Source organism: Ursus arctos, unplaced genomic scaffold (assembly GCF_023065955.2).
Source record: "Ursus arctos isolate Adak ecotype North America unplaced genomic scaffold, UrsArc2.0 scaffold_6, whole genome shotgun sequence".
Lineage (NCBI taxonomy): Eukaryota > Metazoa > Chordata > Mammalia > Carnivora > Ursidae > Ursus > Ursus arctos.
This window is the reverse complement of record NW_026623078.1, coordinates 26,731,637-26,755,867: the sequence shown is the minus strand read 5'-3', so window position 1 is coordinate 26,755,867 and position 24,231 is coordinate 26,731,637. Positions and strand designations below refer to the sequence as shown.

Below are 24,231 nucleotides of genomic sequence, written 5' to 3'. Positions count from 1 at the left end.
AATACGGTGGGCAATTCAGTGCTTTTGTAGGAGGTTCCATTCGTCTCTCTCTTCATCAAGGGAAAGACTTTCCCTTAGATTCATTTCATATTATTCTTTGACTGGATTTCCTAAAACTAATAAAGACGAGTTTCTTTTTAAAAGTTTACAAAGCCTTCCAAGTTTAAAAGTTGAGCGACATCAAATTTCAGGTTATGAGACCTGTTTGGAAGGAAAATGTGCCGATTCAGAAAATCTCGTCAAGCTGCTGCAAGCTATTATTTGATGAGTAGCAAAGTAAGCACTTACAAGTGGTTAAATTTGTTTCTATTTTGCATTTATGGCCGTTGAAAAATGAAAGTAACTAAAATCAATTTAGCTACTTCGAATAAGAGGAAACACTCAGATTAAGGCAGTATCTGATGATGCAATCTTGCCGCCGTGAATAGCACTTTTTAACATGCACACATTAGAAGGCATATAGTATAGAAGAGGAAATAGAAAATATATAATATGTATATCTTATGAGAAAATATAAGCTATCAGAAATATGAAAGAATAGGAAAGCAATCCACACACTTTAACAACCCCAAATTTCCTTTACCTTTAAAAAGTATTTCTCTTGCCCATGTAAATACTAGAACATTTCATTTGGAGCTTTCTTACCTCTTCACTGGTGAAAACAAGTGTCTGTTGGTATGCACGGAGGGGACTCTCAGAGGTAATGGGCATAGATTATTTCCCTCAGTACAATAGACCTGGAATCTCTTCTGGCCCTGGTGATTCAGGTTAAATGTAGACAGTAGCAAGACCTTTTTACTCTGCTCTGGAAGCTTCATTCTTATAGCAAGATTGCTGCAGCAGGGCCTCCCTCTGGCTGGCCTGTTGTTGCAGGACCCTTCCTCCCACGCCAACCTTATCATGTCCCTTTCCATTCCTGACAGAAGCTCAGCTCCTCCACCCATCTACGCCACCCTCTGTCATCTGGCACGCCCAACCCAGTTGGCCTTTTGACTGCTGCCCTGTGCTTCCCATCCTGGGAGGTTGCTGAGCTCTCGGAAAACTTTTACATTCTCTGTTCCCATGTCTCTGATAATATTACAAATATTACAAATTATTATAAGCATCACACAGATGTCCACTTTTTAAATATGTTCCTGGAGGACATGGAAATGTTTATCTTTATAATTACGCATGACACCTTGCCATCTCCCAAAGTAAATGTTTACGGCTCTAAGTATCTGACTGTGGGCACGTTGGCATAGCCTAATGCCAAAGAACACTCTTTTTGCAATCATTCTGAATATGCTCCTGGGGGTAGCAGACCCTGGAACTGGATGCCTGAACTCCAGGCTACAGCGCTCACTGGCTTTGTGACCTTGAGCGAGCTAATGAATTTCTCTGTGCCTCAGAAGCCTCTGAAAAATGGGGACTGAAGATCATAGGGTTGATGTGAAAATGACATGATAGCGAACCACGTAAAAAATTTAGAAGGATTTGTGACCCATCGTAAGCACACCATAAACACTGGCCATCATCATTACTTGCGTTAACTTTTTTTAAACCTGTAATAAAGATACAACTGCCCTTGCAGTGGTAATGTGCAATCAAAAGGTATTTTCATGGAACGAGATCAGAGTTTTCATAAATTTTATAAACGAGGGCTCTGATTTGTCATCGTTAAGATGATAACGTGTGGGAGAATAACGTAACAACTTAATTGCTTTAGGCTATTAGAGGAAGAACAGAGGCAGCCTGACTACCTAGCTGATAAGTACGTGCCCACGAGAGGCATACGCTTCCAGTGGTGCTGTGTGAAGTTGTATTGGCCAGAATAGAGCCAGGAGATAGGCTGGCTGAGCCATCAGGTTCTCCCCTCCCTAACCTGGACCCGAGCAGAGGTGCCCCCTGGATCCTGTCCTCCTTCACACGCACCTCTTGTAACAATTCATTATAAATAGTACTAACTGTGCAATAGAGATTTTTTATTAAAAAATTTTTTTTACAGTTTCATGAATGAACATGGTTAAAACAAATTTATTCTTTAATTTTAGCAAAACGGCATCATCTGGCAAGGAAAATTATCATTAAAGAGAATATTATTGGTTTATGGTTTTGTTCCTATTTAATCAGCAATTTCTCTTGGATTTTCAATGATAAAATATAATGTTATTATTGAGGATGTATAGGCATATAAATATAATTCAAGTGATTTACACCTATGTTTTTTAGGGTACATATTTCAGTAACATTTTAGTAGATAATAATATATGGAAATACTGGGAGCTCCATGGTTCGTTGGTCCAGTTGGGAAATGCTATAGGGAAGTACCCACCAGCCTGGCTTCCTCAGGGTCCCCCCATTCCTTCTGCCCCCTCCCTTGACCCCTATGAGATTCTCTTTATACTTTCATTTCTGCTGTTCTTTACTTAGAAAGATCCGCCATATTCCCCGCCACCTATTCACATTCTAAGCACCCCTCTGGGATCAGCTGAAATCCTGATGTTTCCTGACAACCTCCATTTTCATTTCTCTCACCAGCACTCCAACACCCAAAGTCCGTGCCACGCAATGTAGCATTTAGTTATACGGTCCCCATTGCTGTCACTGCTGTCTACATGGGTGAAGGCTCATCTCTCGATCGGGTTTTAGGATTGCTAAGCGTGAGGGTTTTCCCCGGGGCTTCGTGTGCATCTCCTACTCTCAGCATAATGGGGCCGCTGGTAAGGATAAATTGTCGGTCCCCACGGCGCCGAACCTGGGCCACACAAACTTGACTGAAGCAGGCAATCACTGGCCTGGCTCTGGGTCATTTTGCCCGTTCTTTTTTTAAGCCAGATTTATGATATTTTCTGTAAGCAACGACTCAGCACAAGACTCAGATGTGTCTTGCGCAAACGTGTGTGGGGAGAGAAAGAGAGAGAGAGCGCGCGCAAGAAAGCAAGCACTCCTATGCATCTCAGTTCCTCTGTACGTAAAAGACACAGATAAGATTGGGGGACATCCAAGATCCCTTTTTGCTCTAAAATTCTATAAAATGTTGGCATCTATGCCTATTAATTTGACATAAACAGCCACAAATAAATGCGGCTGTGCCCCAGAATTTCACCTGCTGATAATATACTGGGAGCTGAGTTTGGTAGTTTAGGAGCTGTACTTCAAAAGTTCGGTTTGGCTTCTCTCTCTCTCTATTAGCGCTCTTGTACTTAGCACTTATGAATCCATGCTACAAAGCAGGGAGGTGATTGAACTTAACTCTCTTGGCTTTCAGTTGTTCAGAAACTGAGCTGCATTTCCTGGCTCCCAAACTTCATAAACTCATCAGCTTTTGCTGCAGAGAAATGCCATTAAAATAACAGTCCTCGGTGGAAAACACTAGCACCATTCATAGTGAAACGCTGCAATAGTAACTGATGTTTTTAAACTGTGAATTGCAGGCGTTTTCCTACACCGTACACACATGTGCATGGAGATAGATGTGTAAGGTAAACGTGTAGTTTTCTTCAGCAGTTGTCCTTTAATTTCTCCTAAAAGTGGCATTTGGTCTTGCTGCAGAAGTGCACTCTGTCTTTGCTTGTTCTGCCTTGGAAAGTAGTCATAGTTCCAAACTGCTTTCCCTAAGGAGTTGCTGGAAGGTCCAAAATGTCCTCGTTAGAAAACTTGCACTGAACCACACAAATCTTGCCATTGTGGACGGTGCTCGCATGTGGGACTATTACTTCATGCACAATGACATGAGACCAGAAAACATGTGAACAGGAAGCCAAACCCAAGAGAGAGTTGGGGAGCGTCCAGCTTTCCGAACAGCACAGAAACGAAGCACAGTTCAGCAATCTTCTGCACTCAGGTGCCTGGGGGCCCGCACAGCTGCACCCTGTCCCGCTCTTCAAACACTGGGCAGGAGAGCACAGTGGCTCAGGCAGCACCCAGCCTGGAGTAAATCATTATGTCAGCAAACCCAAAAAGACTGTGAAGAGTGTAGCCCTGGCTTACGGAGCCAAGCCTTTAAATGGCTTGAGTAACCTACATGCAGAATGGCCAGCACCATATATGGAAGCTCAGTATATTCCTCATGCTTTCTATTGTGCTAATGGGAATTCCCCCAAATATATCCCTCTCCTTCTTTAAATAATAAACTTTCCCATGATGCCAGTCCATCTTATTTTAAAATATATATATATGGTGATTATTTTGTATAACTGATATAGTAACTGTTCCTTTTTGGAACTTTTCTTTTTTTTTTTTATGGCGGAAACATTTTGGTAAAAATAGAAACCTTTTTTCATGATTTCAAAAGCCCAAAATAATTTCTGAAGTTTGGGGAATTTTGAAGTGAACCATCAGAAGCCGGGTGGAATTCAGCTTATAACCAAATATTATCTTTCTGATGAGCAAGAAATCTTTTTCTATTTACAAGTGGAAATAGCTTCTTAAATAAAATATGTTGATAGAGTTTGCCTACCAGAAAGAAATATTATGCAACTTTGTGTGACGAGTCATGAAGTCCGGGGCTAAGCCCCTTTCATAATAAATGGTATTTGCTCTGAAGTGTTCAGGTGGGGAAGGCACTCTGAAATGCAGGAAATCCAATCAAGGCTTTGCCATAGAAGTTTAAGCGCTGAGTGCAGAAAGGGTGAAAGGTATAAGAAAACTAAGGTTATCAAGTAATCAGACCTCAAAGATTTCAAAAGTCACAGCTTCCTGTCTGCTATCAGATTGTTTTCTATTCATTCTAACTGTGAAAATTCTTCCAGCGGTCATCTTTTAAAACTTCTCCAATGCTATCCCCCCAATTCCTTTGCAATGACGCACAGTTCAAGCATACGGGAAGAGCTTGCCGGTCACATGGAAGGAGGAGATGGTTGTAGGCTAAGGAGTGGCCAGGTGGGAAATCACCAGCTTTTCCTTAGTTTTAGAAATGACCTCCTTTTCTCTAGTCTCAGAGTGCATCCCCTAATTCATGGGCAGTGAGTGGAAAAGTCTGCTAAGGAAGGGCTGCTTCTTCATGATTAAATATTCTTTGTGAATATGTGTTCTTCCTCAGTAAGTATTCTACTAGCCCACAGATCTTTTTTCCTAGTCTCTCCTAATTGCTGAAGGCTCAGAGGAAGTTCAAATTAGTCTTTTTAAGGGGATGCTTGGCTATTGGCAAGACTGCCCTAGACATGGCCTTCCTGTTGAAAAGTTAATGGAAAAACAATCCGCTCAACAGCAGGGATGCAAGATGAAAGCTCAGAGCCCACTAAGCCCAGATATTGACATTTCTTGGGGGCATCAAGCACAAGAGGGAGAGCTTAAAATCGCCTCCCCCCAAATCTGGCAGTTTTATACTTTTTAAAACACTTTTTTGATTTTTTAACTCAATGTTGCAGTCTACCTTCTTACCGACACTTGAACTCAACATCCCTCCCCCCTCACTAACTCAATTTTCTGTTATAAAATTGTGCCTCCTTCTGTTTTAGGGTATTCCATCTTAGCTACCCAGTTGAGCCCAAAACTAATACAGACCCTTCCCTTTCCTTTCATTCTCCCATTCAGCCCCCAAGTCGAGAATGTCTTACCTTCTAAATATTTCTGGAATCTGTGCCCTACGGTCCACCTACATTGCTCAGGACCTCAGCATTTCTCACTGTACACTTTGAACTGGTCTCCTAGTTTATGGCATTGTCAACCCCCTTGGCTTTTGCCCACCCCCACTGCGTACTGGATACCAGATACTCTATGTAAAACCTTCCTACGACAAAAATCATATCTACTCTCTGCCTTCTTGCTCCATGCAGATTGACTCCCATTGATTAAAGAGTGATTCTGACAGTGCGGGTGCTGGTGAGTTAAGGAGCTGGTGTTGCCATGCTTCCATCACTGGGATGGCTTTGCTACAAACATATACATTGTCTATTAAACCCAACAGTGTCTTAATGATGCAGTTGGTTTACATTTCGGCCCAAGCTTTTTTTATCGATATGAATCTATGAAGCAGACTTTTTGAAGATCACGAGCTGGTCCATGCATGAGTTTGAGTTTTACTAGAGTAATAGGTCTAAACACAGCACGAGGCACCAGAATATTCATGATTAGGCACCAACTGAAATCGGCTTCTGACCCCAGGCTTTCTCGCATGTTCTCCTCTCCAGCTCTCCTCTTCTGCAAGGTCCATCCACACCTTTAAGACTCACACAATCACTGTCATCTTTGTGCAAGTTCCCTTGACTGACACTAGGCAGAAATCACCCTCTGGCTTCAATTCTGTCACTTAATCTTAAACACACTTCTGTTTTTGCAGGTAGTACGCTGTTAAGAAAATTATCCATTGTTTTGAACGGTCGTCTCAGATTATAAACTCTTCCAGGGCGGGATATTAATCTTATTCACCTTTGCATCACTAGTGCTTAGTGTAGCATGTAACACATAGTAGATGCTCAATAAATGAACTGAATCAAAGATGAAGATATAGAGTAAATGGAAAAGCCCTAAAACAGACCGAAACGCTGTTATTTTCAGACACCATGCTAGGTAGTTCACATATATTATCTCCTTTCAGTCCTTTCAACAATCCTGTCTTCGGGGTAAGTAGTACTGGTCACGTTTTATAAATGTGAAACCTGAGGCTGCAAATCTTAAAGATCTTGCTTCTGGTCATATAACCAGGTAATGGCAAAAGCAAGCCTCAAATCTGGACCCCATCATGGTTTGTATTCTTTCTACTATGACTGATTATGCCTTTGAAGCTAATGTTGAGATTATGCGGCTGATCTTTGTAATTAAATTAGCTAGCATATAGAATTTAGTGTTGACAGATCACTTTTAAATTCAGGGGTAAAAGCAACTAGAATCCAGTCTCATGTTCAACTTTAATTACGCCTTAGAATTTCTTGGAAGCCACAGAGAATTCTAAGTGGAAATGTCATTTAAAGAGATTCTTTAAAATAGACACAATTTTATAATGTTTCCTATGTTTGCTGAATAAAGAGCTCTATTGCATTCTGAAATTTGATATGAAATCTTTCCACTTGGCCCATTTTGGATATTATAACATGTAAAATTCTGAAAACCATATAGATACCAGAAAAGTAAGAGTATATGTATGTGTAAATATATATTTAATTATCCTGAACTCTTACATATATTTGTATGTATAAACACACACATTTATACATACCCATTATATGTGGTTTTCACATCTGCTTATCTAAAGATAAAGACAATCAAGCTGAGTGGATTTATCAGAGCACTTACAGCATTAAAAGTGAGAGGGCTTGTCAATTTATATTTCTTAGTTTTCTTACCCGAGTAGACAGTAATTTTCTATATCCCATAGTGCCCCAAGTTATCATCATGGTTTTGTAAATGCAAGTTGTACAAATACCCAAAACGGAACTGAAATAAGTTCAGAAACTGTGTCTTTCTGTTATTCTCAGGTTTTAAATTCACTTTTTGCTAAAGACAAGTTCTCAACACAATGAGCATCATCCCTGAGAAAACTACTCTGTTAATTCAGCATTCTTTACGAAAACGCAGTTTAGGGGCAAGAGCTTTGGTTGTTGCCGGGGCTTACGAAGTTAGCATCCACGTTCCTTTAATATTTAGAGCCTTCAGCTAGGCAGTGGAAAACTTAATAACAATTCACATGTCCACTAGACTTACAGTGTTTTGTAGAGTATACAAGCCCGTGCAAGTTTCAAGGCCACACCGAAAGATGGGATTTATTTCATAGTGTGGAAAGAAACTTCCAACAATTCTATTTGTCTGAAACTGGGAGACTGCACACAGGGAAACCGAAGATTCAAGTCCTGCCATCCTTTCTGTTGTCTAACAAACCAGGTGAATAACCAGGGTGAAGAGATGTGCGTAGTCCAGTCAGACCTGACCACGACGCGGACAAAGTGGGCACATTTCAGCACCTGGCCTGGGTGCTCTTTTGTTAAGTGAATTATCTTCCCACACCCCTTTCCCCTCCTATTACTTTTAGGAGGGACCCAACTGGGTGGAGGACTTTGGCCAGAAACACACTTTCCATCACCTAAGCATCCGAGCGAGGGAAATGCTTCTAACGAATAGATAATATGAAGTGGACAAGGGCAGTAAGGAAAGTTTGTTTCCTTCCTTTTTAAAGAAAAAGCAGAGCATCATACTTACGAAAGCCGCCTTCCAAATCTTCTCTAGAGAACCAGCTCTGGGAACTGGGAGCAGGCAGAGGAGCAGAGATAAGGTGGCAGCGGGACTTCCTTCCTCCTCCCCAGGCCGAGAGGCATTGTTCCTTATCTGCCCTGACCTCCGAGGCGCGGGGAGCCAGGGAGGCCTGGCCTCTGACCCGCACCGCCCTCCCCTCTGGCCTCGGCGCGCGGGCTGGGGGTTCGCTGGCCGCCGCTACAGCCGCCCGGCCTTTCGGCGGCCCGCAGATTCATTAGGGACCGTCTGCGAAGTGCTTGCAAGATGAAGAGGGTTATATAAGCCCGCGTACTATTATCATCGCACACCCCCATAGAACCAAGGCTGCCAGACAAACAAAAGGCAGTTCCAAGAAGAGGAGGAGCAGAGGCTGAAGTTCCACTGGGGGTGAATTTCGGGACACTGCTGAACTGACTGGAAAGAAAAAAAAAAAAAAAAACAAGGCAGGCAACCCAAGACGTGTATGCAAACGTCGGCAAACAAACAGGGAGCCGCAGCGGGCCGGCCGGCCCCGGGGGCAGGCTCCGCGGAGGGCGGGCGCGCCGGGCTCCCCTCCCCGAGGCCGGCACGGTAGCCGCCTGTGGCGGGACGGAGTGCCTCAGGAAGATGTGGTATTTGGAAAGGCAGGCGTTCCAGAGACCAAGTGCTTAGTAAACCCTGATGTTTCTGAGACTCAGACCAGGTGCTTCTGGGCGTCTCTTTCTTCCCGGGCTCTCGTCGGGCCAGCGATGGTTTGCAGGGAGTTCCCCGAGCCGGGGCTCAACCCTCTATTTGCGTCCTGGAGCTGGGGGTCTCCAGGGGTCTCACGCCTTCCTCTGTGGGAGCGATGGACGGGGCCAGAGGGTTCTCCACCGCCCCCCCCCCCCGCCCAAGCTCGGGTCTGAGAAAGTTGTGATTCACCCCGAGCATCAGTCCTTCCTGCTTCCCTCCCTCCCCAACTTCGCTACCTCCTCTTTCCTTGAGATGGTTGATTCTGCCCGGTTCCCGGCATGGCTCCCCGACTCCCCCAACCCCTGAGGAAATTTCTCATCCTGGTATTCAAAACTTCCACGTGTCTCCGCACTCATTACCAACTTCCCAGGCCGCCCTCGGCCTCACCTACCCCAGCACATTAGAATATGAATCATACTCTAAAGATGGCCTTTCAGTTCCTTGGCTTCCTAGCCTTACTCACATCCTCCTCCTCAGCCTGGAATGTCTGCACACCCGTTTCCTTCAAAGCTTAGTTAACTCCCGACTTCCCCACAAAATCCTTCCCAAATCTCCCCTCTTTTGTCTCTGCTGCTTCTGCTTCTCTGCTGTCATTCCTCCTGTGCTGTGCGCCTTCATAGGTTCTCCGCGCCTTACGTGGTTCCCCAGGACTGCCCAGCGCACAAGGGGGCCTGCGCCAAGCCCGCACTTAATGAGTGTGTACTGGATTTAACTGCCGGCCGCTGGACCTGATCTTACCTGGGCCGCCAGCCCCGGAGTGCAAGGGGCCCAGGCTAACACCCGCAGGCTCAGGTGAACGCTGCGGCAGGGTGGAGTATTTATTGATCATGGCGCCGGGCCATAGGCTTACAGTGTGTGATATCCTTTACTTTTGTGTATGTTTGGAAATTTTCATAAATTTTAAAAAGAAAATGAAAGTTTCATAAAACGGGGAGGGGAGCATCCAAACTTGACTTGAGTCAGCTTCCTCTGGGATGTAAGTTCGTGAGGATAACCAGATGGGGGAGGCGTCTACTGAGCCTCTGCTACTGCACGTTTAGAGCACCTATAAAGTGGAGCTTACTTAATAGAATGCCAGGAAAATCCCCCAAAGGTGAGATTTTTCAGAAATCAGACTTCTGGGATGCATTTTATGGGGGAACCCCTCCACTACTGAAAGAACGCAGCCTATCACAACAGCAGGTCCACGAACGAACGAACAACAGCTCTCTGGTGAATTGTTTTATGATACGGGGTGAAACAGACCGTGAGCTGCCAGGTACTGCATTTCTTGTGGCTTCGTACTAAAGTGCTCTTAATAACATTTCCCCTGTTATTCTTTGGTGAAAACAACGTGCTTTAAATTCCATCTGTGGTGGTTGGACTGACCTTGGTGTCATTTAAGAGACTTGGGGAGTGTCTACACAGTACACACTCTCCAACACATACAAAATGTTCAGTCAATTAGAAGAATGTTCCCGCCTCCACTAGCTTGGAACAATAAAAACCAATTCAGGTTCTAAAGAGAAATGATAGCCTCAAGTTCTTGGGGTTTTGGCTGCAGGAATGACAGAGGTCTCATTCCAATTTAGTAGTTCATGGATAGGATCTTTCCTTACTTTGTCCTGCTCAGGTAGGAGCCGTAATGTTTATTATAGCTACCATTTATGAGGCCCTCCGAGGTTCCAGGCACTGGCTAGATGCTTTACATGCATTCTTAATGTAGCACTTGTCTGAAAAGAGAGCGATTTTTATCTTCACTTTTCAGATGGAGAAACTGGTAACACAGCTAAGGGAGTGAGACAGGAGGAAGATTTGAACCCATGTCTATCTGACTACACAGCCTACAATTTTTCCATTCTGCGGAAAGCTGGCAGGAACTTGAGAGAGTAGCTCGTCTGCTGGTTTTCAGACTGGATTCTTAGGGACCCTAGGCTCTTGAGGAAGTGATTTAGGAATCTTTGGGGAGGAACTGGGCAGGAGGAAATGTGAGGGAGAGACCAGGTCAATTGGGCTGGGGCTACTCTCATTGGACTCAAACAAAAAGCTTCATTTCTCTTTTACAGAGTGACTTTAAGTTTTGTTTGAAATGAAGGTTTTGCTACTAAAGAAGTGTTTTAAAACTCTTGACCTAGTTTAACTTCCTCATGAAACAGTATAGAACTTGGGGGCCACAGAGATTAAATACCTTGCCCAAGATTTTATAAACAGGCCCAGCATTAACATCAGATGTCCAAGCTTCACCTGAAACCATTGGTCTCCCCATATCCTTTATCTTCCCAGTTGTTAAGTAGCAGGGAAAGCGAGAGATAGTTTGACCTGACTGTGTTTCCTGATGGAATTCTTCATGACAAGTGGAAGGCAGAAACACCTTCACTTCAGCGAGCTAGACCATTCTCGGCCGTTTGGCTCTAAGTCTCAAGTTAGTCAACATTCGCCTTGTGACAAATTAAAATCAAGTGAGGAATTAAATATGTAATTTGTCTGGATGATTTCGGGCTCTCTTCCTCTTTTCATTCAAATCAGTGAGTAGCAAAGGATACTTCTTCATGAATCATCTCGCTAATTATATAGGCTTGGCCTGAGAATACTCTCACTAGAAAACCGTTTGCATCTCCATATTTATTAATCCAGTCAGAAGCAACTCTCTTCACATGAGACACAGTATGTGCGGCAAAGACATTACTCTTAGAGGGGCCAAATATAGCCAAGGGAAAGTGAACTCCCTTCCCTCCCGAGTGGGAAAGGCTCCCCACCTGGCCAGCTTCCTTGCTTCCGGACCAGCTGCACTCCACCTGGTCGTCAACCTAGTAAGTTTCACTTCCTGGCCAGGCCACACAGTCACTGAAACAAGCCAACTGTATCCCGCCCTGGGAATCAAGGTACACCTCACCCTCTTGTTACTACAAAGCCTGCAGCCCTTTCTTGTTCACTCTGTTCCCGAATGCAACCTCTGTGTGACTCCACAGGCGTGCAGTGTCTTCCTCCCCTGGGCTGTGAGTGTATGTGATGGACAATACGCTGTTGATCCCATGTGCGCAGTGTCGGATGTCCCGTGTTTGGCCATTCTCGAACCTTAGGTCAGGACTTTCCTCACCGTCAGGGTGAAGAGGAGGTGAACAAAACAATGACCAGGCATGAACACGAATACTAAATGGAATTTTCAGAGAACTACTGCCAAACATCACTTCCTTTGGAGTGTTGCTAAGTGTCAGGCTATTTGCAAATAGGAATGAATTTTAACTGAAATTATGTCGGCCAGAACCGACCTTTATTAATTTTGAGGCCCTAGAGCTTTCCCATCTGCTCGTTTTAATCTTTATCATTCTCACCTGGAGGTTTTCGGGAGCAACAGTACTGTTCTCTTTCCTGAGATGACTTAAGTTTAGCCCTGCCTAAAGGCAAAAGAATAAAAAGATGACCCTACCGTTCCTGTCATTTAAATCTTTACTAACTGCATTCTTTCTGTAAAATGTAGCAGAAAGAATTTTTCTCATCTCCACAGACAAGAGATTATAATAAACAGATCTTCTTTCTCCGCATCAGAAACATTCCAGTATTAATATATTTCCAAATTCTGAGCCCTAGAAACAAAGCTTTAGATGTAATTTCTTTTCCTATTCATGAGATTTACAATAGGAAGGTCATGTTTGTACTAGATTTCGGCTTGAAATTAATCTTCTTTTCTCCTCAGCATTTCTATAGAATCCAGGCGCTTCATTATTTAGTCATTTCCAAATATTAAATGCTTGTCATTCTTGAACAACGATCTAATCTTCCCTTTATGGGTGGAGAAACAAAGTTGTGGAACTTGCAAATCATTGCCAGGGCATAGATCACTCTAAAGGTTATGGCTACCCATTGAATTTCTTTCCTCCGTGCATTCTTAAGACTACGAAGTAAAAGTGTAAATTGTTTCGTAAGCAGCATGTATGGCCTCCACTGACTATTAGAAAGTAGTCACTAAAAGCTCATTTGCATTCTGCCTTACAAGAGAAACTTTATGGGGCAAACAAATATAATCAAACTCCACAACCAAGCCTAATGCCGAGGCTGTGCTAAAGTCACCCCCCCCCCAATGCCCCCTTTTCTGGCCTGGGCCTCACACGGATCAAAATATATTCTTAGTTCAGTTGAACAAGGGTTCATTTAAACCACATCTGCTGCTCATCAAACCTCTATTTTAGGAGTGGGGAATTCTTTTTCAGAGATAGATTCTGTCTGGAAGGTCTATGGCCGCAAATAGTCCTCATTAAATTTCACAACATTTTACCAACATATATACAGTACCCGCTTTTATGTGATTATAGAACCCGGGCAAAACCCTGCACCCCCACTTCAAAGGATTCCTCACTTGACTAATTCTAAAGAGTAAATTGATTTTCTCATCATTTGTTGTATTTGACAATAGAAAAGCTGACGCAGCAACATTGCTAACATAACAGCTCATTTCTATTCAAGGGGAAGGAATTTGCGTTAATATTCTTAATGACTGGCATCTTTATGAGAAATGTGAAATCATTTATCCTTAGCAATAACCTGACTAGGATTAAAAAGTACTTGGTACTTAGAACGGAAGTCATCTGTCAGGAAAAATTATTTAGACTGATGCAAATTAACTGAATAAATTGGCTTCCTAATTATGGTGTATATATTCAAGTTTGTTAAAATTGGTTTGAACTAAAGCATTTGGAAAGGATCTTTCAAGAAGCGATCTGACATTCTGTTGGAGGAAAAGATAACACATTTATTTCACATTTCCGAAGGATTTCTGGAAATGATTTAAGAAGCAAGGGCATGTAAATCAAAGGAAAACACATTAAGTAAGCATGTGTATGTCTCGCTTCTTTGCAACAGCGATAATGCCGTACAGAAAACATGGAGCAGCACGTGCACCGCGATGCCCTAGATTCGAAATCACCAATAGTGTTTTCCTGGGGGGTTGTTTCCCGCCCTCTCCAGGCTGGCTTGGGCATAAGCCCGCCAGGCAGGTCTCAGAGATGAGCACTTCGGCCGGCCCTTAAGAAGCAACGTACAGACCAGTCTGTATTCTGGAGGAGTCGTTCCACCCTTAATGGGCACAGGGTTGCACACCAGTTAGCAAGTTTTTATTGGAAGCTCAGTCTTCTCTTCCTCACCAGCTTCACAGCCAAACTTCATTTAGCTTTTTACCAAAAAACCTAGTAAATTGTGGGAAGAAGCACTTTACCAGAGTTGGAGATTTAATTAGTCTGCGGGAAAAAAAGGTGTAAATTGCAGGAAAAAGTAAACCGCTTTCACGTAATTAATGACGGGGTTTTACCGTTTAGCATTTATATAGAACTTTCTTTGGAGACACAGCATTGATTTTGAGAGAGAAACTGACTTGGGTCCAAGTCCTAGCTTTACAGGTGTGTATTATTTTCATCTAGCTCCTTTACTCAGAACTAGAATGACTAATAGAGCCTTAGTGTGAATAGCAGGGTCTATCCTGTGCTAAGGACTCAGTATCCTTTGGTTTCTCTTCCCTTTTTCTGAGAGTCTTTTACAAAGTTCATGTCCTAAGCATGAGTTTGGTATCATTTGCCCCAGCTGAGTAAAAAATATATTCCTTTTTCAGTAAGCATTAGCCAAGGGGTGATCCTATCAACAGTTGCCTAGGTTTCTGTGTTTAAATATGAATATTTAATTATATAAAGGAAAACAAGTGGGATCTCTGTAAAAAGGCAGTGATTGATAATCACTAGCAGTAACACGAATGTTGTTGTGACTTCAGCCTGGGGGACAGTTATTCAGGGGATCGGGTAAACTCAGGGTGTTGGGGTTTGTGTTAGAAATCCCAACAAAGCTTTTGCTAGAAAACAGTGGGTTAGAGAGATGTAGAAAATATGAACAGAGGGAACACCATCTAGGAAATTCAGTATGTGCCAAATTCAGATTGTCCCCTCCAGTGTTTTTGTGAGTAGGTGGAGGAATAAATTGCACATACAAAGACGTATACGCCAGAGAGGGGAGCTGGGGCAAAGCGCGGGAGTGCAGATTGGGCTGAGAAGATGAAGAGAAAGCAGGAGTTATGTGGGACGGAGACCTACAGAGCATGTACTCTTCGAGGGATGCTGGTGGAGGATGTGTGGGGACAGAGACAGGAAAAAACCTCGTTCTGCAGAATCTGCAAGTACCCGTGTCTGGGGCTGGCAGGTGCGTTAGTAAGAAGAATGAGAGGCTAAGAGCCAGAGCCTGAGGCAAGGATGACGGACAGCAAAGGGAGTGATAATGGGCCGTTTCTGAAAGGAATCGCTCTATGCTTTAAACCGGTGCCAAGCTGAGTAACCTGAGACCTGATATGTGACTGACTTCCATGCATGTAGTTTTTACCCTGAAATTTCCTGACGCTGCAGCAAGGTTAAGTTGTGCACTTAAGGTATCTGTGTGCTGTGCTCATGTGAGGGGGCCAGGACGGGGGTCATATTACTAATGGAGGAAGGAAGAAGGTGAATGTGGTCTTCTCACTTCTCAGCTCATCTAACCATTCTTATTTGAGGAAAAACATATACAGATGAGTATTACTGAAAACCTTGGAGTGGGAAGAAACCACAAAAGGGAGGGCCGAAAGTGTGGGTTGGAAGAAGAGAGGGAAAAATGTATGTTGTATATCCTACCGCTTATCCTGAGCTCCCCTCTTCCCTGACTGGTCCCTTCCTGCATCATTGTTCAGTGGGTGCCTGTGAGGGCACCTTATTTATTTTATTATTTCATTTTGTGTTTATTTGACAGAGAGAGAGAGGAAGGAGCAGAGGGAGAGGGAGAAGCAGACTCCCCAGTGAGCAGGGAGCCCGATGTGGGACTCAATCCCGGGACCCTGAGATCATGACCTGAGCCGAAGGCAGACGCGTAACCGACTGGGCCACTCAGGTGCCCCCTGTGAGGGCACCTTAGAAAGTCAGCTGGGTTTACTTTTTATCCCAATTGGTTAGAGCAAAAAGAAAAATCATGAAGTCCAATCAGCAGTGAGACTGAGCATTGCTTTTTGTCATGTAGACAAGAGGTGATCCTCTAAGAGGTTATCCAGACAGTCAAATGCCACGTCTGCCCGATCATCGACAGAGCAGTTCAACTTCTGGAAAGGCCTTTTTAAAAATGTGAAATTTGTTTGCTTTTATTATTTCTTCTTTCTGGCTTTGAAAAGATGTGCTTTGCTATAAAACTGAGGTTTGGCGAATTGAACCAATTTAATTTTTAGGTTTTGTGTTTAAGTATTTAGATCATGACATCTTAAAAGCTTTTTAGAGCAATCTGAACATCATTCATTCACTTGGCAAACATTTATTGAATGCTTCCTGTGTGTCAGGGGCCGCTGTTGATGTAACTAAGATGTGGTCCTGCTTTTTCATCCATATGCTTTTCCATACAAACTATGTTCTTGGAAAGAATGTTGTCACTCACAGAATTTAAAATTACTGGATATATGATAAAGAAATTGGTTAAACTATCAACCAGGCTTAAAGAAAAAAAAATAGAAATGTGGAATAAGGACGATTTCATTAATGATAGGGGGTCTGGAGTGGTCCAGGTGCTGACTTGGTCCCTGCAGCTCAACTCTGTCAGTCATGTGAGTCAAGCTCTCAGCTCCCGTTTCCATGTTTGCATGATGGGGGCTCCAGGTTATAGAGTTGTTGAAAAAAATTAAATTAGATGATGTATATAAAGCAGTTACTTGTACACGGCAGGCAGGTACATAGTTAATCTCAGCTGTTATTATATGTAATATTAGTAAATAAAACAGGCATCTTTCTCATTTTGTTTTGTTCTTTAAAAGAATGTTCTTTTTTTCTATTGCTAAATACAACATGAGCCCAGGAAGATTTAGATATGATCATCAGGGGTATAAAAAGGCATTGGAACATCAAGAGGATGTATTGGAACGAGTACTGGTTCTGGAATTTTAGGACCTGAGTATCTGTCTGTAGAATATGACTCTGCCATTTAGTGGCTGTGAATAATAATGATATGCTACCTTCATAACCTGTTTCTTAACCTGTAAAATGGGTCCATTTCTGCCTGTGTTATCTACTTCATTCAAGGAATTAGGAGGATCAAATAAGTAGGGTTGTAAAAATGATTTACAATGGGTAATGTGATAAGTAAGTTACAGTTAAATAATGAGTGTTCCTGGGCTGTGTACTGATCCTTGATGACTGACTGGAGAAAGGTGTGGTTATGCTTTATAGATGACGTGGGAATTACTTTTCAACTTATGCAGAAATAAATGATAAGTTTGGAGGAAGTGTGGAGAAATAGAAGACCTGGATTCTAGTTCCTCCCGGTGCTGCAGATCAGCTCTATTTGCATATGTGAATTCTTTAACTCCCCTGTGTCTCTCTAAAAAAATCTGTGTTTGAAAATAATTACCAAAAAACCCCCACTAAGGTTTGGGGAGTTGAGCTACCTTACAGAAAAGTTGCCAGAATAATTTACTCAGGTTCACCTGTTGTTAACAATATGCCCCAATTCCTTTATCAATTGCTCGCTTGCTCTCTCTCCCCTCCCTCACTGAGAGCGAACTTTCGAGTCTCTGGGGTGAGCGAGAGAACAGCAAAGATGCTCTCACACTAGGCGACAGAACTTTGGGTTATATTCCTCCTGCAAGGACTTGAATCTTTATGCTGTTTTTTTACTTTACCCATTTGCGATTCTGGGGTGGTATTTTTTGGTGGGGATTATGAGCACGGTGGAGAAGGCCGAACTAGAGAGCTGTAAGGAGTTTAGTTAGAGCTCAACTTTACTTCTTTGGGTCCTCCCTTGAAGTAGTGAACGTGCCCTGCTTTATTTTCATTATAGACAACGGCTCGAAATACAGATAGGAAAAAGGAAAGCGTGTTTACAGAAGTGTTCAACGTGCAGGTTTAGTCGAAGATAGTATAACCTAAGCATTTTCATGAACCAAAGAAGTAATTTTCATAGAAACCCTTTTTGGCGTTCGCTGTCATAAGGTTTAGCTCTGTGACAAACAGGTAATTACTCTGCCACATTATCTTTACATTCTCGGCAGAATTCTCCCTTTCATCAGAAGTTGGAATACTGGTAAGTTTGATTTCTTTATAATTCCAACCAGATTTGTGATCACATTCTCCAGTGGAGTGAAATACGACCAATAACTTAAAAATATTTGTACAAATACTGCTTTTCCGCGCACATATTTCTTTCATTGCCCTGAAAATCATAATGGCTTCCTTTAGATACTTACGACAACAACAAGAAAAGGAAATCTAGAACACGTTTTAGAAACAAAACTGTTTGTCAAAAAGTCAAAACCACACTTGAGTATTCTAAATTAATCTTTTATTTTGAATTATTAAATTGTTATTCTTTATAATACAACACGAAAAAATGTAAGTTAACGACTAAGAAATACATTTATAACCCAAGAATGATTGATTTTACTTCCCTTATAGATAAATCAGTTTTAAACATAAATAATACAGATAGATAATGGTATATACACTCATGTAACTTATTAAGCTATGAGGAATATTGCTTTTCTACTTCTCTTGGGAAAATTCCAGTACCCGAGTAAGAATTTCAAATGTTTATTTCTCAAGGAGGTGCTGTTTCTGAGGAACAGCTCAACTGTTCTAATGCAATAAGGTTTCCCCAATAGTGAGAAAATGTGATATATTTTGAATCGCTTGAAGCACGGAGCAGTGAAATAGAAGTTAGAAGACACGAATTCTGATGCTGATTATTCCATTCACCACCTCTTCAGAGTTGGGTTGGTCCTCTCTCAGTTTTATGCGCGCAGATAGAGTGGATCTGCTTTGCTTACCCAAATATTGCAAATTCCAATGATTTAGTTCAAGTAACGTTTTCCTCCAATGTTTTGAAGGAATAATGATTACTATTGTCATCATCATTTGGGTAGCATCCTTTGAGCGCAGGTTAGAACATGCCTCCACAAAGAAGGTTCTCTATACTAAAGCTACGTAACTTTCATCTGTAGCAACAGTGCCTGGGATTTGTGTGAGAATGGATTTTCTGCAAGGAATATACCTGAACAATAAATGCTTTTTCTTGTATTTGTCCCAGTCTCAAGAATTCTCTACAATACCTGATTATTTATCTTAGCACTCAGCAAGAGGGCCCATGGTCACAAACAGAGGTGGGCTCATACCTTCGCATTCTTATTAGGTCCTAATGTCCAATGGACGCATGAACTCCCTTTGGTCTTGGTAGAATTTCACTGACTTGCATTTCTTGGTGAAGCCTAGCTTGTAGAAGTTTCTCTGGTAAGAATGAGTTTTGTGATTTTCGGCGGGTGTCTGAATAGCCACCAGGCCTCAGTTTCCTGGATTTTACTTAGATGATCTCTAAGCTATACCTGTAACATTCTGTGTTCCACAGTAATTTATGTAACTTTCCTGGAAAGGGAAATTAGGGAAATTATCCCGAATTCTAAAGTATTTTTAACAACTACAAGAAAAAAGATCCAGTAGCTTTGACAGAATGTGTGTTAACTTCCTTTTTCTTTGGCGTAATTTAAAGCTTGTCATCTGACTGGCTAATTGTCCTACAACTGAGAATTCAACTCCTAGCCAAAGAATTTTTACAATCAAATCCTAGTACAAAATAAAAAGAGAGAGAGAGAGAGAGAGAAGCAGGATGATTTCTATGGAGTTGATAGGGCATTTTAATTTATGCTATGCATCAGGTAGTGAATATATTCATTCAGACGACACGAGTCTATGTATCTGTCGCTATCTCTGAAATTCTTGTCTAGCCGTAATTTTGCAGGTCCTTAGAAACAGAATTGTCACAAACTCCTCAGTTCAGCTCTCAACAGAAATTAATTGATAACATAGAATCCTGAGTGGCTGGCATGTGAGTGACACCCAGCTATACAATTTCACATCTGATCAAGGAAGATGGGAATTCTAGTTGGCCTATTGTCTATTTGAATCTGTTTCTGGAGGGAATCCAGCTGGCTCAAATGCAGCCCTGGAAAGTGATGTAGGCAGAAGACGGAAAAAAAAAAAAATTAAGCCAGAGAAGCAGCACGTAAGATAGTGCCTTCCACATTATCCAAAGAATTGCCTGGTGTAACTATGGATCCGCTGCTGATTGGTTGGCTAAAATTGCTCAATAACCAAAATGCAATTTTCTATCCCGATTGTCCTTAAAAATCTACGAAGAGTAATAATAAATGCAAAATTGTACCTAATTAAGAGCTAAAATTATATGACAAGATTTTAAGTGGTGAGCACCTATGAGAAGGAATAGTTCTATTATGGGAATAGTTAGGAAAAGAAAGTTCAATGAAGGGAATGGGTGATTTTTCTTCAAGACTGGGGTGAAATTTGGACATTCAGAAGCGTGATGGGAGGACAGCCCCAGCCCAGAAAACAGTATGAGCAACGCTTAGTAGTAGAAGTAAGTGGCGTGAATTCCAGAGCCAACGCACCAGCTTTAGTGAAGAGCAGGAAGTGTAGACGTGAAGTGGGTGGTTATAGTGGAGACGATTATGCAGGTCCCTAAATGCTGATATTTGCTTTAGACTGGACGCTGTAGAAAACGGAGAGATGGCTGTTTCAGGGTAATAGCAGGACACGGGGAAAGAGCGCTAAAGGAAGGTCAGCTTAATGGTGGTGTGTAAGATGAGTGGGAATAAGGAAAAGATAAAGAACAGCACTCGATTTAGCATGAGGTGATGCAAAACTGGATTAAAGTCCTTCCCCTTGCTCCCCCCCCCCCATGCCTTTCAGTTTCAAGGGGAATGTTTTCTTCATTTAGGCTTGTTTTAAGGGAAGGGCAGAGTTTGCCAGTAAAGAATAACGTAATCTAGATGGGGGGCTGAGGGGTGGGGTGTGGGGGAGGCAAAATAAAGGCAAAGAGGTGGTGGGTGGCATGCTCCTGAAAGGTTAGCTGGTGTGTTCAACATCACAATACTAATGGTAGCCCAGTTCTAGAATCCAGGTTTTCAAGGTTTTTCCCACTGTACCACCTTGCCTCTTTTTCCTAACTATAACACTACTGCCTCATTCAGCGAATTTTATTTCATTGCTAATACCATTTAAACTTATTACTTGCCCACCATGAAATATGGTTTACCTGAAGCCAATGAGGCAGTCCAGTGGCATGTTCTAAGCTTCCATAGGGGTTATGACAGTGGCAGAAGCAATCATAGGAACACCTCCAAATCCACTTCCGGAACTACTATAATGGTTGATCGGAATGGTTGATCAACAACGGATAGCTATTTTTGGAGCAAAACGGCTAATGAAAATAATAATTGCTATATATGAAACTATAGTGTATTTTCTTTCTGGGTTTTTTTTTTTTTTTTGGTCTTTATTTTGGTGTCAAAAAAGTGACTCTCTAACAACATATTTTGGCTACATTAATATTTTTTCCTCTTCCTCTGAATTATTATTTTTTTTTTTTTAAGCAAGGGCCGCACTTCAGGAGGTCTTTGTCCCTCTGAGGCGGGCCTACAAGTTGACCATGTAGGGGTAGAATCCTGAATTGAAATCAGAATTTAGATGGTCTGAAGTTAAGAAGTTTAGGGATATCAGCTCGTGTTCCACACCCCAATCTCCCCGCAAGCACACTAGCCCACTGATCTAAGGGGGTACGAGATGAAGAAATCTGAGCCGGTCTTAAGCCTGGCAGCAGAGCCCAGCTTTCGTGCTTGCTGCAGACGCTGTTTGTTGATCTAACTATGGCACTTGTGTGTTATATATTTTCCCCTTGGTTCATTAAGCTGGATGTCTCATGGAGTACCAATTAAATCATTAGCCATTAATAGCTCTCAAATATCAACTGGCTCATGCCAATTAGACCATCATGCATGGCAACCCTGAATGAGAAATGGATTACAGGTGCTGTGACTGAGGCTGGCATTTCTCCCATAGGAACCAGGGAACGTGGTTCAGAAAACTCAGTTGAGTAAAATAAAACAGGCCAAAGTCTTCATTAAAAACTTGAATAGCACCCAAGTCCCTTTTGAGGAACCAGAATGCTGTCAAGTCTCCACAGGTCAATGCTATTCCCACAAATTTCTAGTAATAAGACTACATTTTCATTCCAAATCTTGCTGACTCAAGTAGTTTATTCTTTCAGTCATGCTGCCCCCAACATCTAGTGTCAGAGTTGGAAATGGCAAATACAATCTTCTATGTATAATAAAATTACACCTAATCTATTGACTATCCCTTGACTTAGTTTAAGGAAGTGACTAAAGCATGACTTCCCTATTTTGAAGAGGATCTTAACATAAAGTGTGGCTGAAACAAGTAAAATAAAAGGGCGAAGTGAGAGGGGATGCAAAGAAAAGTAGGGGGGAACCTTTCCCAAACCTTAAAATTAAGAATGATTTGTCTTTATCGTGAATGCAGAAGGGAGTGTCTGTATCATTTGTAAAATAAGTCATTCATACATTCTGCACAAGGATGTCCAACTCATCTCTTCTAAGGTAGGATCTGAAGTTTTATGAACAGAAGCAACGTCAATATCTCATTTTGTCTTGCTTCTAGACTCTCTTTAAATTATACGTCCCTCTCCACCAGCATTTTCTTAGTCGAAAGAAGAGAATTATAGGTATTCAGCAGAGGTGATTTGTTATTCTGAGTTGAAAATTCATTACCTCCCCCAGCATTTAAAAACACTAGAATAGTTGTTTGGCCAACCATTTTCTTAATCTAAGAGAAGATCCTTTTTATCTAAGGAATATATCGTTTTAAAAAAAAACAGTTAAGGGGAGCCTGGGTGGCTCAGTAGGTTAAGTGTCTGCCTTTGGCTCAGGTCATAATCTCAGGGTCCTGGAATTGAGTCCTACATGGGGCTCCCTGCTCAGCGGGAGCCTGCTCCTCCCTCTGCCCCCCTCCCATGCTCACTCTCTCTCTCTCTTAAATATATAAATAAAATCTCTTTTAAAAAGACCATTATGCATTCTATCTTATGAGTCATCGATTTCATGTTTAAATTATGTTATGGAGCATTTATATAGACATATATATTTGCCATGATTGTATTATAAAGTTATCCCAGGTGTAGTTATTAATTTACAGATACCAGATAAACATTTGTTCCATAATGACCATTGTCATGTTGGAAATTTATGGTGCTACAAAATGAAATTCTACTTCCAGGACCCCCGTTTTCCTAAGGTGGTGTCACCATCCCCGTTTGCTGGGTTTGATACTTCAGTGTCATTTCTGTCACTTGTCTTTCTTTTGTCCTCTATTTGACCAATCACCAAGTTATTGATACCGTTATTTATTTCTTCATAACCTTTCTTACATCTGTCCTTTCCTCATTCTCAACATTGTCATCGGGACTAGGCAATGTTTTTTTTTTAGACTTTTGGTACCCTCCCAATTGTCTTATTCTCTCTCTTCTTTCTCTCTCTCTTTCAATCTCTCTCTTTCTTAATCTGTCTCCCCCCATTCTTGAAAAGCATACTGCTTAACCTTCCTAAAGCACCTGTTTAACTATAAAATCCAACTTGTCTACTTGATGTGTCAGAACACTCCAGAATCTAGCCTACTGTAGCTCTCACATGAAATGCTTGAGACAGAAGAGAGTGCAGAGTAGAAGCATCAGAGAACCACACTCTTTCTTCACCTCCCTGTTCTTCTTTCTTCTTTTCTTCTATCACTCCTCTTTTCTACCTTTCTCCCTTCCTTTCTTCCTTCTCCTCTTTGCCTAGTGCCCGCCTTCATTGTATTCCCAAAGTGCATCCATGCAAATGCGCGGATTCAAAAATGCTGTGTCCTAATGTGAAATTGACAGACCTGGCTTAAGTTCAAGTCCTCACCCAGGCGGAACTTTCCTCCCTCTTGGAAAAAGATACAGCTGTGGGAGCGCTCACTATGGTCTATGCCTGTGTTAAGCATCCTAGTTTTATTATTTCATTTAACCTTTATAACAACCCTCTGCGGTACTCATATCTCCATTTTACAGAGAATGAAACCGAGTGAAAGAGAGGGTAAATAAATTGGCCCCACACAGTTCTGATTCATCTGCTTATCGACCTTGAGCAAAGTCTTGCCCACCTCAGGTTCCAGTTCCTCCCACAGGGGGCTCTGTTGATGCCCTTTATATTTAATTAGAACAAATAATTGATACTTAATGACCGCATTCTTTGCATTACTACTAAACAATTGTTTGTGCGCATGTCTCCTCACACCTGAGCTAGATATTCCTTCAGGGCGGGTATGGTGTCCTGTATTATTTTGTATTCCCCTCCACTTTGGGATTGGGATAGAAATACACAGGAAGCTCTCAAATACCTATGGAATAAATGAATTAACAAATCAGTGGCACTTTCTTAAGCCTGTTCCTTCTGGCTCCGACTCTATTTAGAAGGCGCATTAGGGCATCAGCTCAACTGCTAAAAAGTCATTTAAGCTGTTTGGTATT

The 24,231-nt window shown here is 42.0% G+C and overlaps 1 protein-coding gene across 11 annotated transcripts in view; it reads right to left on the bottom strand.

Annotated features, from left to right (window-relative positions):
• Positions 1 to 24,231, bottom strand: part of SULF1 (sulfatase 1) — a 169,473-nt gene that overhangs the window by 137,698 nt on the left and 7,544 nt on the right. For 2 of the 11 annotated variants that reach the window (XM_026495923.4, XM_044382799.3), the window contains exon 1: positions 8,116 to 8,546. The exons of 8 other annotated variants lie outside the window; for them this stretch is intronic. The gene's annotated coding sequence lies outside the window, so the exon portion shown is untranslated. Of the gene's footprint in view, positions 1 to 8,115; positions 8,547 to 24,231 lie in introns of those variants that run through there. One more of the 11 variants, XM_026495926.4, reaches the window with a different exon arrangement.